We start from the raw sequence: 19857 nt of genomic DNA, 5'->3' as shown, positions 1-19857 counted from the left end.
CATCCTTCTGATCAAGATAATCCAAATGAACATAGCTTTATTGACGCCCTAATTGGATCCCAGGCGGATAACTCTACGGACATTTCATAAAAACTATATTACGTTCTTATATGTTTTTATTTGATTAAATAAGGAAAATTTTATTTTTTTTTCTTACCTGAATATGATCTGCCAATGCTTCTATAAGGGCTTCGCAAGTTTCAGAAACTATAGTACCAATTAGCTGTTTAGAAATTTGAAATAGATACATTAGACTGACATATGAATCTCCAGTGGCTAAAAACCTTAAAGTTATCATTAATCTTGTTTTCACGCATATGGCTTCCCGAAAGTTTGTATTTTTTTTTTGCAATTTTAGGTCCAGTCATAACGATGAGACTTTCAAATGCGGTTGCATTAACTCAAGTAAAGTTTTTGAACAGCATTTGGTCTTCCATTCTTAGTTCTGGTAGAAACTTCCGTTTTCTGTTTGCGAATATACTTTTTTGCCAACACCGTCGCTTTCTGCAGTTATGCGATTTTTTAATTTCAATTAATAAAAACGTGCACCATGGGAGTAAAGCATCGTCTTCGTCCCACATTTTGGCTCGACTGAACGAACCTTTCAGCAACAAGGTTCGCCGATGTTTTCCAACAATCATCGACGTTTGTTTGCCAACAGGTGATCAACTCTTGCTCAACAGTTGTTCAGCTGTTGCTCAATAATGTTTGCTTAGTCTGCTCTTGCCTTTATAGATGTCAGACTCGTAACTTATCAAGCCGAAGAGACTTTCATTTCTCTACAGAAAATTAAAGAGTAACAAAAGCGTGTTTAAAGAAAGAACTAGAAGAAGAAACCAATTTATAGTAAGCGAGGATGATGACTTTCTATTTTGGCATATTTTGAAGCTCACATGGAAAACTCAACTATAGATTTAACAAGAGCTTGCGGTGTAAGCTTAGTATATGGCGAGTCTAAAAGAAACATAAATTTGTGTCATATAAGTATCGACCAGTACGAACATTGTTACCTGGCGATAACGAAAAAAGTATTGCGTGACAAGTTGCAAAAAGCAACGCAATGTATATGAAGAAAATGATAATATTTTAAACTGTATAATTTAGAGTGATAAAGGTAATTTTTCAAATAAAGGATGCAACTGAGGGATGCAACAAAGAATTTCAACTTTAACCAGAAGGAGAAATGTTGACCTGGGGCGCCGGAAAATTATTTTAAAAATGTTAACTTGGAGAGACGGCAAAAAATCTATTTCCAACAGGATGGAGCACCTCTCTATCAACTAAATGATGTAAGAATATTACCTAATAGCCTATTTTCTGATAAATATTGGCGGCACATTGCTTGATTGGCCACCTAGGTCACTAGACCATATCCCCTCTCGACTTTTATTTTTGAGGTTGCATAAAGAATGAAATGAATCAAAAAAATAAGAACCGTTGATGAACTACAAACTTACAAGACGCATGCTTAAGTGTGCTCAGTAATGTATTGAATCAGATGGCGATGTGTTTTGCTCATTTATTGTAAATTAAGTAGGTTTACTTGATGTTCTTCCTATGTTTCAAAGCCAACTTATTTGGTAAAATGATTAATATCGTTAGAGCTTTGTTATTTTTAGGTTTAGGCTATTAGCATAAATAAACTTTTTAATTAAGAAAATTATCATCTTTTGATTTAAATAAACATATACAGGGGATTACATTTAACAGAAGTACATTTTTCACCATTTCTCGAAATGGCGATGTTCAATTTTTTGTTTGTTTTCGCTATTTTAATTAACAAAGAAAATCTTACTAGTTTGCTAATTTAGCCGATCCAGTATCTTAAAAATTAACAAAGATTCCAATAGGGCCGACTTAATCGTAGGCACTCTGTATGATAAGGGACTAATTATTTTAATATTTACTTAATAATAATCATAAAAATTCTCTTTTAACTAAAGAACTCTAAGTATATCGTGCAATTTTTAAAATTCTTTAAACTAAAAATATCTATTAATCGAAGTCATTTCTTGAAGCGTACCCTATAATATATTATCCATTATTCCAATATAAAGGCCTTGCTGAAATGTTTGAGATTTTCCGTTGTATGAGGTTCGATATGAGTAATAAATAAAATTTGACAGAAAACATTAAATTAAAAGAACCCTTGGTACTTTTGTGCAAGAAATGATAAAAGAAAACCATAGAATTAAAAGGATGAATGAAGCGAAAGCAATGAATGAACGAGTCAGCGCGGAGAGAAATATTGGTTAGACGTAACTAGATTTATTATAGTAGGTTCCAAAATATTTATTTCTGAGGTGACACGTTTACAATTCAGGTGGGAACATAGCCTTCTTGCTGTATAAAGACGTAAAATTTTTAATTTGGTTAAGGGCGGTGCGCCCTTTAACGTGTGTAACAACTGTGCGTGAATAACGTGTCAAGCGGCGTGTGAAAAATATATGTATTTCTTGACAGTTTTGGATTCCATTTACGTTTTGGGTGATTAAGATGTTTCGGACTTCTCTGGGTGACTTTTTAAGATTTGTGGGTTGTTGTTGGTAGACTGCGAGGCTACCTTTTTTATAAATCCAGACAATATATCGGTTATAATCCCTGGAAAGGCCTTTTGATATGGTTTCTTGTTATTTATGATTTTTGAACGGATATTCCGTTCTTCCGGATATTTTGCAAGTAAGACAAATAAAATAAAGGACACAGGACCCTTATTTTACTAAAGAGTTGCCCCGATGTGATTTTTAAAGCAAATTTAAATTTGCTCTTTAATTGGTTTTTTCTGCCCCCTGATATTTTTTTTTCAATATCAATTTCAAGATCAATTCGATGCAAATGAATCACCTTTAAACGCATGATTGAAAATACACAAATAATCAAAAAATTACTAATACTCAAAAAAAAAATTAACTGTATGAGAAATGAGTATGTTATTTTAACAAAATGTTTAGAAAATGTACAAACTACTTTACAATTTGAGCAACCTTAGACAAGATTTAGGATTTTCAAGTTTTGGTAGGAGGATAAGTACTACTTTACCATTTAGACAAGGCCTCTAAGATGCGCAAATGAAAGTACGTGTGCGGTAGAAACATAGAATAAAAAATCTAAATGTTGCTGTCTTTGTACTGCTTTAAGATTCGACATAAATAGGTTGAGCATTAAAAGCTTCTTTTCTTAATTTAACAGAAACAACATAAGAGTTTACGTCTATAATTGAAGGGTGCAGGGGAATTGGCATCTAAGTATACAAACTATATTTTTTCAGAAGAAAGAAAACCACAGTTAAAGCGATAAAAATTCAACACTTTATAATCGTTTTTGCAAAATATTTGTAAATATTTAGTATCACTCTTACTTTTTCTTAGTAGCCATAATGATGGTATTTTAATTAAGAAGTTAGTTATTTTATATTTAAACAAAATGTGGACCGACTTGGTTTTTCCTCTGAACAGATAAAAACATTTATTTTTATTCTATTTTTTTTATTTCATAAGGCTCTCGCTTTGATCGGCGGGAACATTATCGGGCTCAGATAGTAATGCAGTCTAATTATCAGAAAGAAATTGGCTCTAGTACTCTTTAGATCCCTCTTCTTCACAGAATTTCATTAGAACTTTTAGATTAGCACACTTTTCTTTTGGCAAAGATATAAACGTGTAGTAGAGCTGATTGGGTTCTTGAAGATCCGGCACCTTTGATTTCCTCTCCTAGTTCTTCCGTTGATCTTTTACTAAGGACGAAGTGAAAGATCCGTTATACAGGGTGTTTCAGAACTATGGGATCAAACTCCTAGGGGTTGTTCAGTGCAACAGTAGAATTCATTTGAGTATAGGAACCCATGTCCGGAAATGTGTCACTACGCCACTATGGTCCTAAGACGCGTTTAAATTTAGAAAAAATATTAATTACCTAAATAGGATCTGATGCATTTATTTTTACCTTTTATATATGATACCATCACAACAATTGTTAAAAATATCTTCCTCCAACCTCAATACACCGATTTAAACGCCGCACAGAATTTCGGCGGACTACACTAAAAATTTGATCCTCGCTTTGAATGATTTCAAATGCTGCTGTTATTCGTCCAATTAATTCTACTGGAGTTTCGTAGACTAAAGACTTTACATGTCCCCACAAGAAAAAATCGAGCGACGTTAAATCGGGTGACCTAGTAGGCCAAGAAACTGCTCCACCTCTGGCAATCCAACGGTGCCCAAACCGCTGAGCCAAATACACGCGTACTTGTAGAGCAAAGTGAGCCGGCGCTCCGCCGCATAACGCTCTGCCCATACGTTGACAGACCAACGATTCTGATGTTTTCTTGGAAAAATTGCATAAGGATTTTCTTCGTCCCAAACATGGCTATTCCTACAATTAAAAATACCGTCTCTTGTAAAAGAGGCTTTATCGGTCCACAAAACATATCGTAAAAAATTTGGTTGTGCAATGATGTGATCCAGAAGCCATCAACAAAATTAAACTCTAGGATGATAATCGGCTGTAGTCATACCTTGAACTTTCTGGAAGTGGTAAGAATGGAGTTGTTGCTCGTGTAGTACCCGCCAGACAGAAGCGTTACTCGTATTCATATTCTTAGTGACGTCACGTGTGCTATTTGATGGTTCACCGGCAACTCGCTGAAGCACCTCTTCTTCAAATTCGACCGTTCTTAAACATGCCTGTCTCAGCGAGCCGCCGATGAACCGCAATAAACTTTTTGTATCCAGGATGCTGTCGTACGGGATAACGTTCATGATATAACCGCGATGCTGCTCGTGCATTGCAGTTTGTTGCTCCGTATGCCAAACAAATGCATATCCGCCAATTCTTGATTGGTAAAGTTTTCCATTAGCAATAAATGTTTAAAAATTGTAAGCTATAAAATTTTTAAACATGACATTGATAAGCGTTGATTTTAAACAATTGTTTTTATGGTCTTAGGGCCGTAGTGGCGTAGTGGCGTAGTGACGCATTTCCGGACATGGATTCCTATACTCAAATGGATTCTTCTGTTGCACTGAACAACCCCCAGAAGTTTGATCCCATAGTCCTGATACACCCTGTATGTTTCCCTGTGTTCTACGATTTTGCCTTTTGTTTCAAAGAACAATAACTGCTTTAGTTGCCGAATAGGAAATGAAAACGTTTTTTATAGAACTTGGAGGACAAAAATGTACCCCACTCTTTAAACATAATTTGTGCATATGATACAACAACAAACGGATATAGCTTGGTTCGGGCGGTTTCTATAACCTCTCTCCAGCCATCTGGTGTTTCAGCCTTTGCACTTCTGGGGATTTACCTCATGTTTTTGTCCGGCTCCACGAAGGAATGGCCGCATACTAGGTAGGTAATTATCACTGTGTCAAATCTTTTTAGAGTAGCAGTTACGTAGTAAAAGAACTGGACGATGGTGTGATTTTTGTTTTGTCCTCCGCAAAAGTCGGCGAACACATAAAGTTTTTTAACAGCAAGATCCAGGTAGGTGTTAAAAAAAATGATAGAGCATTGAGGCAAGGTCATCTGACCTCTTTTTTGCGATGGTTTCGTCGTCTATAAACATGATTGAAGCACCATTTAGCCAAATATGAACATTACAAATTTAGAATGAGAGTTGTCTTCTAAAGTGTACTTTAGCAGAAGTTATATTTGGAGTAGGGAGATTTTTTCCGAAGTCTATAGCGATATTCTCTAGCGTTGATAATTTTCTAGCTACAGTTTTTGCACGCCTTTCTAATTCATAAAACCAATCAGCATTTTTTAGATGGAGTGTCTTTTCAGTTTCTAGTTTCCTGATATCCACCACTAACATTACTTTTTTGTCATTACTTTTTGCAACGGAAATTTTCCTGTCCAGCTCAATAATTTTGGCTTTCTGCTTATCACACAGTTTCAGTTCGTGGATAACCGAAAGCAATGTTAAACCCTGATACAAATAAATGCCTGAAATTACATAACAAATCTTAATATGGGGATGCTTATTCAAAAATAATTCAAGAAGCTTTTTAACATTTATATTTTCCGAAAGGCACACTTTATTAGATTCCTTTAAACTGTAATGTGCTTTACGTCCCTTTAATGAGCCAAAGAACTGCAATACCAGTTCACGAGTTTGTTAAGATATCTTATGAGGTCTATTAGTATATTTTCCTCGTCCATCCATCGATCGGCACCTTGCCAGTTGTTAAAGATATTTTGATAGTATGTAATAGGAAGGCTTTAATTCCAGAAAGTGACTGAAACGCTTTAAAACATACTGGTATCTCTACTGCACTGCCATTTCTGATAATTGATACTTTGTAGCTGTACGAGCTTAATGTAACATCTTCTTCGTTTTTCCTTGGCCTTTATCAAAACACAGGTCGTAATGAGATAAGTCCAAATGACTAACTGTTTTGGGCATCAGTACCACCGCCAATATTATTAAACTGTCTTATTAGATTCCTTTGTTTAGCAACAGAAATATCATGAAAGCACTTATACTGCTTGCATTGACAGTATTTTCCTGTTTCAAAAGTCGAGGCTTTTAGCTTTTTAGCAACATTTGCAAACTTCAAAACTGTTTTATTTGTCCTCAAGATACAGAGTTATAGTTACAACACAATAATAATAAAAAAAATGACAAAAAAGGACCACCTCGCGATTATATTACCGATCCATAAGACTCGTTTGACTACAACCTTGTGTGAAGTAGCCCTGCTTTCTATAATAATACTTAACAAGTAATATAGAGGTATAGTTCAAATATAAAATATTAGAACCAGGTTAACACTAAAAAATAAAATTAAATATAATTCTGACATATATAAGTGTAAGTTAGAAAGAAAACCTATACATCTTAAAGGTAAGAGGTGCAAAAGGGAGCAAGAAATACAGAAAAATGTGTGCAAAAGGTAAGAAAAGAACACCGAGAACCAGGCAAAAATAAAGTAATGAAATGTAAATTTCAATTGTTAGTGGAAACTCGAGATATGCATAAGACCGGCGAACATTAACAACAACAAAAAATAAATAATGTAAAAAATAATTTAAATTATGAGGAGCTTTTTTAAACCGCTAAAGCATATGCAATACAAATATATCAACATGCTTTAAATAAATTAGTTTAAATTATCTCCTTTGCTGCTCCAAAAAACGCGATTTAATAAAGTCCTTGTAAAGGTTAGGCGACATTTATTTTACATCATGTGGAAGACCGTTTGACATCTGTATTGCAAAATAGCTAAAAAATTTTGAAAATTGGCTGATTTATGTAATCGAATATTAAAATCAGCTTTATTTCTAGTAGAGTGAGTATGGTCATGAGCACTAAAAAGTGCCCTTAGATATGGTAAATCTCCACTTTTTATTACTCGGTATATAAACAAAAAAATATGATATTTGCGTTTATTAAACATTGATAAAATCGCATTATTATTCAAACGTGGGGTAATGTGATTTCTGAAAGCTATATCAAATGAAAAACGCATGCATGTATTTTGTAATTTTTGAATAGATTTAGAGTTACCTAGTGTAGGAGAATTATGATCAACGATATCTCCATAGTCGAAAATTGATAAAACAAGAGAATTGCATAAATAATATTTAGTTTTTGATGGCAAATAGTTTTTGAAGTAGTTCATTTTCCTTAAATGCATATATACTATACCAAGTTTTTGTTTAATATGAGTTTGAAATGAGAGGACATTATCTAAAAACATTCCCAAATTTTTCGCTTCATTAACTACTGGCAGAGAGGTGTCATTTATTTGAATATTAATAGTGTCAGATAATTCTGTTGCTTGATTTTTATTGTTACCAAAAAGAATAATCGATGATTTGTTTGCATTAAGTCTTAAGTTATGATTTTGCGCATACTGATTATTCATGTTAATTTCCTCAATAAAAGTTTGTTGAAATATGGGAAAATCACTCGGAGAAAAAGAAAGGTATATCTGAGAGTCATTAGCGTATTGCTGTATTTTGTGCTGTGTTTTGTCACTGCGCCTATCTGCTACATAAACAGAGAAAAGGAGTGGCCCCAATATGGATCCCTGTGGTACCCCTGCATTCATAGGTAAACAGTTGGATTTGATGGTATTGCCAAATTCTGTTTTCAAACAAACACAGTGCGCTCGGTTTTTTTAAGATACGATTTAAAAAAATAGATTGCATCCTTAGATAATCCAAAATATGTTAGTTTGGCTAAAAGCATTTCATTATTAATAGTATCAAAAGCCTTACTAAAATCTAAAAGTCCAACGCATGTTTTTTATTTTTTATCCAGATTAATTCTAATATCATTGATGAATTTTACTAGAGGTCTGATAGTACTGAAATTTTTTCGAAAACCAGACTGACAAACAGGAATTACGATCATTGATTTAAAAAATGGTTAATTGATTAGATATATGTTTTTCTAATATTTTTGAAACTGCAGGTAAAATACTAATTGGTCTCAGATCCATAAGATTTACAGGATTGGATATCTCAGGTAACGGTATAATAATTGTTTGTTTCCATATATCTGGATATACGTTTTCTAAGATACAAGTACTAATTATGTTTAAAAGAAGTTTTGTACAAAATGGAAAACAAAGTATAATATCACGTGTAGAAATTGCATCTTTACCGGCTGCATTTGTTTTTATAGAATTTACAATTTTTAACAGACTTGTTTCGTCGAATAATGTTATAAATAAATTATTTGTCACTTTTTCATATATATTTTGTGTGTAAAATTTAATTTTATCATGGGAGGAAATCTCAGCTCCATTGTTACAATTCGAAAAATAGTTATTAATGTTAGTTACATCAGCCAAGTGAGGAGAAACATCAGGTTTTGAATCTTGAGTAATGTTAAGTCTTTTTGCGGTTGCCCAGAAATCCTTCCCTTTTTTAAATTGACTGAATTGAAATAATTTTAATATAATTTTTCCCCGCACAATGGCGTGTTTGGTATAATTTTGCAGTTCTCAACATTATTGTAAATGTAAGTCTCTTTTATCTTTCAGATAATTATTATGAGCTTTATCCCACAATTTCATTAACAATGTAATATTAGGAGTAATCCATGGTCTATATTCTCCTTCAGTAGTTTTTTGCCAAATAATAGAAGCATGCTTACTGATTAAATTTAAAATGTTGAAGTTAAATAATTCTAATTTTATATTAACGTCTCTCACGTGATAAATATCTTCCCAAAGCAAACAATATGCATCTAATTCAAGGGTGTTATAATGGAGATCCTTATAGTTTCTATATTTCAAATATCTTTACCCTACTTCAACAATTAGATCAAAATACTGTAAACTAGGTAGTGATTAGACAAATATTCTTTGTCTGAGATTGGTATTGCTTTAGTGGTTTTGGAAAAAAAGTTACTATTTGATATTATTACATCTAGAAGAGTGTTGGCTTGACCATTATTATTTATAATAATATTAATAATTTCGAAAAAACAATAATACAAAGTAACTAAGATTACAGTTAGAAACACAATTAACTACTAAGTTTGTGCGTGTTCCCATTGAAAATATATAGATATATCCAGTTCAGACAAAATAAAATCTAATATTATGTGAGCAGTATAGTGATTACAAGCTAGCAACAATTAACATTAACCAAACAATTGCTCAATATTAATATGAATGATCCAAGTTTTTATTCTATACTTGATCCTGGCATAAGGTTTATTTCTTAAATCAAGAGGCATCATATTGTAAATTTTTGGAGCTGTATAAATTAGCGATCTTTTAGTAAAAGTAAAATTTATTTTAGGAAAAGATAGAGGATTGTTACTTTGAAACCTGGTTGCCAAAGTCAATACTGGTCTACTTCTAGCTATTTTTGTCTTGTCAAGTCTTGTAACTGAATTTACATAAATGTGATGCAACTGAAAAACTCCTGCATCACTAAACAAATCAGTTGATGGTTACAAATTATTTTTAAATAAACAAATTGTCAACAATGCTTTTTCAGCAATAACAAGAGGATCAAGAACAGACCTATAAGAAGCACCCTATACACTTATACCATAACCAAGTACAGACTCCGCTAGGGTTTTATACAATGACAAGATTGTCTTTTTTAACAAAGAATGCCTTAATATGTAAAACTTATACAACAACTTACGTATTTTACCAATTATGTAATCAATATGTACATTCCATTTTAGTAAGTTGTCAAAAAATACTCCCAAATATTTTACACTATTGACACAATCAATTTTAGTGTTACACTGGCAAAAATTGTAATTTTGGCAATCAAAGTTATGATTTTTTAATGTAGTGTAACCTAGCAGACTAGAATTATTTTTGGCATAATACATAAATTTTGTTTTGTCGGTATTTAAAGTTAGCAGACTGAAATCAAATAATTTTTTACTCTCGATATTAATGACTCTTTGAGCTTTATTTTTGACTCCCTCCCAACTGCTATCTTCTTATTAAGCAGGTGTCATCAGCAAAACTATCTTTTAGGATAACTGAAAAAAGACCATTGATGTACAGTGTAAATAAAAGAGGCCCAAGCACAGTACATTGAGGCACACCATACTCCACCACACGTCTAGAACTCACTGTTTCATTAGTTTTTACCTTCCTACTTTCTAAAAACTGTTTTAATAATTTAAACGAATTTATCCGAGTGGGGTCTGTAATATGCTGATTTCAATTAAATGACTGGAGTAAAGTATAAAATCTTGATCTAGAGATACTTTGCTGTAGTAAGTTAATATTTAGATCTCTGATTATAAAAGGGTACTGACAAATTTAAAACAAAAAAAAAAACGTAAAAAACATCTCTAAGACGGTCATGTTTTTTTACGTTTTTCGTTGATTTTTCTTGATTAACACATGTATCTTTGTCAATGTCAGATATTTTAAACTGTAAAACTCTCAAGAAAGACTCTTAGAACTAAAGAATACAGAAGACTTCTTAATAATCTTGCTTCACTAAACGTGTCGAAACAATAATTACTAATAAATACAGCTGACCCGAGTCACAGCTAACCTGAGTGGGAGTAATAACGAATTCTGTGGACTGTGTTGGTTATTCCCATGTTTCATGTAGAGTATGTTGGTTTTTCCCTTTTAATGGATATTTAAATCTTTGAATATCTCAGAACTTCATTTGTTGTTCCTCTTAAAGATTTGCTAAAATAAAATGCAAGGAAACCAGCAAGTCTGGAAGTGAAAAGCCCTCTTTTTCATTTTTGAACTATGTTGGTTTTTCCCCTGTACCCTTCAATTATTATTGTGATGGTAAATAAAAATGTAAATATTATTTAAAAAAAAATACACTGACATACAAAACGTTGTTTTTTTTGATAAATATTATTTTTTAGGTTTTTATATGGCCCATTATAAATGTGATTTGTATTGGTTCTATTATTTGTAAACACTTAAAATGTTTACAAAAAAAAATGTTGTCTAAAAGAAGTTTTATAGCATATTCATAGTAATTTATAATAAATTAGTGTAGATTTTGTCGTATCTGACCGCCAAGCTTTGTATTGCAGATAATTCGCTTCTTCAGCTTTAGTATCACTGTCTCTATCATTATTCTTTTCATCTAAATTAATAATTAGTTCACTTCAACAACTGAGTCCTTTATTGATTACTTTAAGATGCATTCTTTTTCAAACCTTTTAAATCGCTCACACCGAGACTTTTTTGCATCTTTCTTCGGAGAATTCTTTGAAAAAGTTGCCATAATAATGTATAACCTCATTGAAATTCAAGCTTACGTTTTTGGCTACATCGATTTCACTCGATTGGGTTTAAGTCAAGATGATATTGAGGTAACCATAATAACTCGTGACCTGCTGCGTTAAAAATTTTATCTCATCTCAAATTTCATGTATTTTAGTTTATGGAGTTTTACTCCAACTACTCTCCTCAACTACTATGAAGTTGCGGCCTTAACATATTATCATCATAGGTATTCCTCTGACTCGTAACGATTCATGCTTGCATTTCTGCTTTCCTTGACAACGAAGTTGGTGCCTTATCGTATATGCCTAATAATCAGACAGTTTTTCATTTTAAACTTGGAATCTGAGTTTTCCTCATCCATTCACTTGTGCTAGTAGATTTTTCACTTTATATATGCATTAGGAACAGAGCCGTTTTTATATTTATAAGACGTGGTGGTTTGCTTATTAATTTCATTGTGCCCTCAAAATGCTAATGTCTTATCTTCCCTAATTTAGTGCATTTTTGCAGAAATTCAACTCTAGGAAGGAAGGAATCTGGTGGGTTGATGTTCCATTAGTATACTGCGACTATTTCTGAATTTTCTCCGACGAAAACCAAGTTTATAAATTTCTTTGCGCAGAGTCTTTTTACATTTTTTCTAGCGAGTCTTATTTCTAGTCTACAAACGTTTTGTGAAGTGTTCTTATTGTGGAAACCATCTTTTCAATTACGTGATGATTAATAATTGTTCTTCGTTAATTTCTAGATCTGCGCCGTCAAGTTTTATCTATTCTTGTTTTTCTTTTTGTGGGTAGAAAATGTGGTTGAGTGTCCTGTCTATGTCAATTTGCTACGCCTCCTTTTTAATCCTTCAAATAGTTCTTAGTGATATGCATGTTGCTGCGGACACATTCTTGCACCTATAAAATAAGTTTTTATTTACATTTTTTATTAAATTACTATTCTCAATTATGTGTTTGATACTTTCTTTAATTAGTATATCACAAAGTAATAACACAGCATAAAGAAACCAGCAGTCTCACTCCGCTCGAAAATGTAAGCGAACTAATAGCATCCTTAGCCATGCCGCAGCCATGTTCTCCGGATGCCGAGCTCACTGTTTATCGAACTGTGTTCATAGGTGTATCGCCTAGTTCAGCCCCGTACTTAGTGACTATTTTAATAGCATTTTTACAAAGCGTAGCGTTTTTTATAAAAACTTTTGTATTAAAAGAGGGGTATGTCAAAAATTATTAATGAAGCAAAATAATTGACTTTGCCAAAGTTTTTAATAGCTGCAAATTTGGCTGTATGGCTTAAATAACATAATTAAGCATCAATTAAAGTTGCAGCAATGTAATATTTTTTTTTTGGATTTTTAAGGACATTATTTATATTTCTGCCATTTTAACAGTGTTGCCATATTTAAAAGAGTTGCAAAATTGTATACTTTTACTTTAGTTGGTACTTAATAATATAACAAAAATTCGCAGATGTTAGAATTGTTTTGAATTGTTGCCAACTATTTGTCTTTATTTATTGGCCTAAGAGTTTCTATTTGTTTTGATATATTACTTTATTTGTATAATTAGTTAACTTAAACTACTATGTAGTCAGATGTTAATCTAAAAGCGTTACTATACAGGGTGTTAATTAAGTATGTACCATAAATTATTTAACAGGCGATTGTTTGAGTAATTTTAAGACAAAAAGTTCATATGAACATAGGTCCGCAAGTTCTCTGGCGGTGTTATTTATAACATTAAGGAGCTAATTTACCCCTAACATGATTAAATTTATTAGGTCCAGTGTAATCTCGAACGGGACCTGAAGAAATATTTGTGGCAAAAAAATTGGGGCATCTCAATTTTGTGCCATTTTTAATATGTTATTTGATTTACTCAAATACAAATACAACTTTTTCGTATCTCGCTTATTTTTCGAGAAAAAAAAAGTCCACTTAATTGCATATCCCTGGATCACACAAGGAATTTGGGGAAAAGTTTCATTTGGAATTTATTATTAACTAAGCAAGATACGAAAAAAATTCAAGAGACAGAAAAGTTTTATTTGTATAATCCACAGAACATAATAAAAATTGCACAAAAGTCAGTGGCATATATTTTAGTTGTTGTTAAATTTTAACACCCTGTATATTGAGAACGAAGAATTTCTGGACATATGTTTATATGAACTTTTTGTTTTAAAATTACTCAAAGAATGGTCTCTTAAATTTATGGCACATACCTAATTAACTTCCTGCACGTATTATTCTATATCGTCGTTGTTAGATGTAGAAATGCGATGTTTATTTTTGTTTAAATATTTTGTTAATGTATGAACTTTATTTATATTAAAAAATCAATATTTGTACTATGTAGGTATTTTTATTTTACAAGATAATAACATCTAAAAAAATTTTTAAGTCCGGCTCTAGCCAAGGCAAAAGCCGCGTGGACCGTAGCGAGTGTCAGCGGCATCCCTACTATAAGCAAAAATGTGGTTCTACAATATCAGATAAATGTGGTTCTACAATATTTTTATTTTACCTTTTAAAAAAATGAGTGTATTTATTAGGAATGTTAAACATTGATCTTATGAAAATATATGTAGGGACTACATTGAACAAAATTACCTATTATTATAAAGCATTTGGGTCATATTGTTCTCTTAATAGAACTTAAATAAGAAAATGCACAACAATTACAAATATAATCAAAAATTTGAACAGAATTTGGTGTTAAAAGTTAATTACAGCTAACACAATAATAGTTAAGAATTTAAAAAATGCAAAATAACTTGATATATTTAATAACAAAATTAAATCTAAAATTACCTTTTCAAGAGCAAGTGTAACTTCTTCAGTCACTACTTCTGCTTGCATAAACTGTAATATGTTGTTAATTATCTGACAACTTTAATCGATTAATATTTGTTTTGAAATTTTACTTTTCAATGGCATTCTCAAATAATATTTTTTAAAAACAAACAAATTATTAATATTTTAAACTTTTTCTAAATCCCAGAGGCCACATTAAATTGGTTGACCTGTAAGGAATGATGAAAAAAAGACAAGAAGAAACCTGATTAAGATAATATATTGTCAGTGTAAGTTTTCTCCCAGTTTATGATATAACACAAAGAAAATAACAAAGATTCTCATTTTTTTACACGTAAAGTATAAGACCCATAAATAAGAAATACATATAAGTTTATGTTAAAAAATTAAAATATTTGAATTTTTCTATAATGAATGTCGAATTATATATCAAACATTTAAACACATTGCATTTATCACATTTAGTATATCCAAACTTGACTCTAGTTTGTTTTTGGTAATTATACATTAATACATACTGGAAGATTCTGTTTTGCCAAATTTCTCATATATCCGATATGGTCTAGTGGCTAGGATACCTGGCTTTCACCCAGGAGGCTCGGGTTCGATTCCCGGTATCGGAATTACTTTTTATGTTATTTTTAAAAGATAGTATTAGGTTACTATGAGTATTACTAATATAAAAGCATTCTATGATACTTTTTGTGCTTACTTAATATTTTCCGAACCTAATTTTTGTATTCCAAGTTATGTGGCTATTCCAGATTATACTATTTAGTTGACGTATCGCTGAATTACCTTGTCCAATTCAAAGTTCTATTTCCTTTATATTCCGATTATCATTTGTAATGCTTACATTGAGATATTTATAGCTGTCAGTATTTTCGATTTGTGTGTCTCTTGTTTCTAAACACCTTCCTTTACCTTCCACTACTACGTAAAGGTAAAGGAAGGTGTTGGGTGAAAAAAAAAAGTTGGGTGAAAACCCCAAAATGGGTTACTTGGTTAATGGTTCTGCTTTCCGTAATATGTAGTGGATATCATCCTGATCACCTGCAAGTATTGCTTGGTCATCCGAAAAATGCAAGCTGTACAGCTTATGATCTCTAATTGAAATACCCATAGATATACATGTATTTCCAGGTTTCCAAAACCCCCTTTAAAAAAATCTTAAGGGTGCAATGCAGCAACCTTGGCAATCTTTATTACACTAGTCATATCTTTATTTACTATAGGGGAATAACACTTTTAAATACAGCATTGAAACTATTCACGAGTATTCTCAAAAACAAACAGGAAACGCAAATTAAGAATGCTGAAGAACAACAGCGCTTTACAAAGGGACAAACACTAACAGATACAGTATAATTAAACAAATTAAAGAAAACAAACTGTACTCTATAGTTTATTTGCCAGCTTATAATTGAAGAGTCAGGGGGAAGAACGATGAAAGTCCACATTTAACGAAAAATAATGTATTGAATGCAAAACGATGCTTACAGCCTTTATTTTGTCGGGTTACAGTATAAGAAGAAATAAAGATGACAGTCTAAAGTTATAAACGAAATAAAATTAGATGTATTAGAAAAGAACGCTGAAAGTCCATGTGTCAGCGGAAAAAACGCTGAGAGTCCCATATGGATTGAATGGCGCCTTTAAAAATATTACTTCATAATATTATAAAAATATCACTTTTAAATCAGTGCGACTGTGTTGTTGTAAGTGATAACTGATAAATATTGTAAACACGTGCATTTTTGAGGTTATGGAGAATAGAAAGATGGACATATTTGTGATGCTACAAAGAAATTTCGCTTGAAATCTAATGAGACTGGCAGTGATTGTAAAGAATAAGTGTGTAAGAATTTGAAATATTTTTCTGTTGTAAACGAAGAAACGCGTCGTATAATTTTTCGTGAATTAAATAATTCTTTATCATCATACAATGAGCAGAACTCGTATCTTGCCGGACTAATTTCTGTAATGCCCATTCAGTGACGACGACCCCGTAAACCGCAAAATGAAGTCACTAAGTTTAATCAGTCATCATACAAATATAGAGTTAGAGTCTTGGGGCAAGACGGTGTTACTTCTGACGTTCAGATATGCTTCAAAGCGTTCCTGTCAATTCACGGAATAAGTGGGCGGCGTGTCCAAGCAAGTTTCTCCAGTTGACAACAGAGGTAAGCACAGAAATAGAAAGCATGCTCTATCCAAGGAAACCATTGCGTGTGTAAAGCAGCACATCTCGTCTTTCAAATCCCGTAGCAGCCATTACAGCTTAAGTAAGTCCAAGAAAACGTATCTATCAGAGGACCTTTAAACACTTTAAGTACATTTTATCCAGAAGTAATAGGCAAAAAGGGAAGCTCGGATGTTTGTTCGTTATTGCATCATATGCTGTACAATCATCTAAATCAGCAAACGAGGAAACTAAACATTTTCTGTGACTCATGCTCAGGCCAAAATAAAAACTGGACTATGTTTAGATACTTGCATTATGTTATACATTTCCAGAAACGTTTGAACTTTATTCAAATGACATTTCCGATTCGAGGCCATTCATATATGGAATGCGACAAGGACTTCGCCGCAGTGAATCAAAAGCATACAGCAGAAATACCGCAAGACTGGATAGAGACTTTCGAGTCAAGTTGGAATAAACCATCGCCCTTTAAAACTGAAAATGTTCAACAACACTTTTTCCGGCAATGGGAAGTGCTTCTAAATACATTTTACAAAAAAAATGTTCCTTTCCAACTCGAGTTATTAGGGAAATAAAATTTTCAAAAAAAATCTATTAAAAAGGTTGTATTTTTGGAGTTGCGGCCTACTGGAGTTATCTATTAGTTTATAGTAAAAAAAGTAATTAATTTTTCTGTCGTTATGGCGTCCATCCGTCCAAAAATTAGTAACTGTAAACGTTGCAGAAGCGCTTAGAAAATTAACGGGTAGTCACTGCGTAACGTTGAGATAACCAAATAAATCTCTAAAACGGGGTTGTCTCTACGGTTAAGACAACGTAACAATGCAACGTTGCGTTGCAATTTGCAATGCTGTCGCGTCGAAAAATTGCTAATTGGGAAAAGCAAACTTGACACTGTTGACAGTGTTTAAGACAAGCGACAGATTGGAGAACGAACCCCCCTCCTTTCAGTCGGCTTGGCTATTCGCAATATTAGTATCGGTTGGCTCTTTCTAACTTAGACTATAGCTTTGTATTTTGTGTACGTTGTATTTTGTATAGTTTTACACTCCTGTGAATTTTGGATTTAGCAAAGTATTCGGCTTGTAATAACATTTTCTTATTACATTTAAATTTAGTTTTACTGTTCACTCAGTTATAGGAACGATCTAGAACTAGATCAATTCATGGTAAAAGCATATTTTCTAATTTTAGCACTAATGAATTATTTAATTGATCACTTGCTTTTTTTTTAATATTATTTTAAGGTGTAGCACTACAAGCAGAAATTAGAAGCACAAGGGAAATTAAAGACTGTATTTCACAATAGTTGCGAAAAACAAATGATGTTTTTTTTTGTATTTTCCTAAACGTTTATTTTTTCTGTTTATAATCAATATATTTTTAGTTTTTTTCCTCGAAAACACTTTAGTACCCAAGAAAATAAGTCGTGTAAAGATCCTAGATAGGTCATATTATGTCCAATACATGACATAAAATGTCCTAAAAGTACGTATACATGACGTAGAATCCTCCGGAAAGTGGACTTATATACGTCTATAGTATGTAAAACGTCTTTTGGAGTCCGTACTGTGTACGTACATTATGTCGTGGAATACGTACAAAATACGTCTTTAGAACGTATCTGTCCTGTTTGAGAGAAATAGTAAGCAACACAGATATTAGAGAATAATCTGAAATACAAGATATTGTGAGATTGAGAAGATAACTAAGAGGCAGTGGTGCAACCATGTAAGACAATTGGACGAGAACAGACTTCGGAATTAACAGGTCGTCAGATCTCTAAGAAATAGAAGGAGAAGAACTATTATATTGAAACTTTTTTCTAATAAAATTTTTTGATTCATATTATTTAACTTTATTTTGTTTAAATACATTAACTATATTCTGTAAACGTATTGTTTTAACAATATATTTAAAACAAATTTAAACAAAATACTTCGTATTCATAGAATAAATCAAAATGAACCACAACTTTTGAATGAATATTTTATATTTTGCTATTTGTAATTTAAAACTTTAAATAAAAACCGAAAAAAAAATTAAAAATTTGAAACCCTACTTTTGTCAATTTTCTTATATATCCGATATGGTCTAGTGGCTAGGATACCTGGCTTTCACCCAGGAGGCTCGGGTTCGATTCCCGGTATCGGAAAAACATTTTATTAAAAAAAAATAGTATTTTAAAATCCTCTCTCAAATAAAATTTTTGATAGTATTTTGTAACTTTATTCTGTTTAAATACGTTTACTATCTATTCTATAATAATTGTATTGTTTTGATGAAATATTTTCAAAAATTTTAAATAAAATAGCTTGTATTCTCAAAATTATCCAAAATAAAACATTTGATACATATGTTTTATATTTTTTCTATTTATAAATTAAAATAACGAATAAAAACATAAAGAAATTAAAAAATTCGAAACCTTACTTTTACCAACTTTCTAAAATATCCGATATGGTCTAGTGGCTAGGATACCTGGCTCTCACCCAGGAGGCTCGGGTTCGATTCCCGGTATCGGAATAACATTTTATTTTAAGAGGCAAATATTTTTAACGTATTTTTATTTGATGTCATTAAATTAAAATAAAACATAATACTTATTATAGATGACAATTTCAAGAATTCTATTCTGACCATTTTCTTATAAATGCGATATGGTCTAGTTACTAGGATACCTGACTCTGGACATTTATTAATTTAACAAAATAATTTTAACAATTAAAAACAAGTAATATATATCGTGAAAAATTATTCAATATATGCAACTTTTAATTTTTTATTTGATACATATTTTAAGACTGTTTTACTTAACTTTCTTAAATATTTCTAAAGTTTTAATATTTTTGCCACACTTTTTTTTAATTATTTATGAAATAACATGAAAGATCAAACAAAATTGAAAATTTCGAAAACTTTCTTTTGCCAGCTTTATCATATATCCGATATGGTCTAGTGGCTAGGATACCTGGCTTTCACCCAGGAGGCTCGGGTTCGATTCCCGGTATCGGAAACACTTTTTGGTTTTATTACACACATATATTTTAAGATCTTGTAATTAGTATTTTTAAATATAGTTTACTTTTATTACGTTACGTATATTACTACCCTATTTTTATTACTAC

The 19857-nt window shown here is 31.8% G+C and overlaps 4 non-coding genes across 4 annotated transcripts; all 4 read left to right on the top strand.

Annotated features, from left to right (window-relative positions):
- Positions 1 to 15074: 15074 nt before the first annotated feature.
- On the top strand, positions 15075 to 15146 carry Trnae-uuc (transfer RNA glutamic acid (anticodon UUC)). The gene has a single exon. It is a non-coding gene; the product is annotated as a tRNA-Glu (tRNA).
- A 3666-nt stretch (positions 15147 to 18812) lies between these two features.
- Positions 18813 to 18884, top strand: Trnae-uuc (transfer RNA glutamic acid (anticodon UUC)). The gene has a single exon. It is a non-coding gene; the product is annotated as a tRNA-Glu (tRNA).
- A 299-nt stretch (positions 18885 to 19183) lies between these two features.
- Positions 19184 to 19255, top strand: Trnae-cuc (transfer RNA glutamic acid (anticodon CUC)). The gene has a single exon. It is a non-coding gene; the product is annotated as a tRNA-Glu (tRNA).
- A 418-nt stretch (positions 19256 to 19673) lies between these two features.
- Trnae-uuc (transfer RNA glutamic acid (anticodon UUC)) lies at positions 19674 to 19745 on the top strand. The gene has a single exon. It is a non-coding gene; the product is annotated as a tRNA-Glu (tRNA).
- The last annotated feature ends 112 nt before the right edge of the window (positions 19746 to 19857 follow it).

The sequence above is a fragment of the Anthonomus grandis genome, chromosome 4, assembly GCF_022605725.1.
Source record: "Anthonomus grandis grandis chromosome 4, icAntGran1.3, whole genome shotgun sequence".
NCBI lineage: Eukaryota > Metazoa > Arthropoda > Insecta > Coleoptera > Curculionidae > Anthonomus > Anthonomus grandis.
This window is presented reverse-complemented; position numbering and strand designations above follow the sequence as displayed.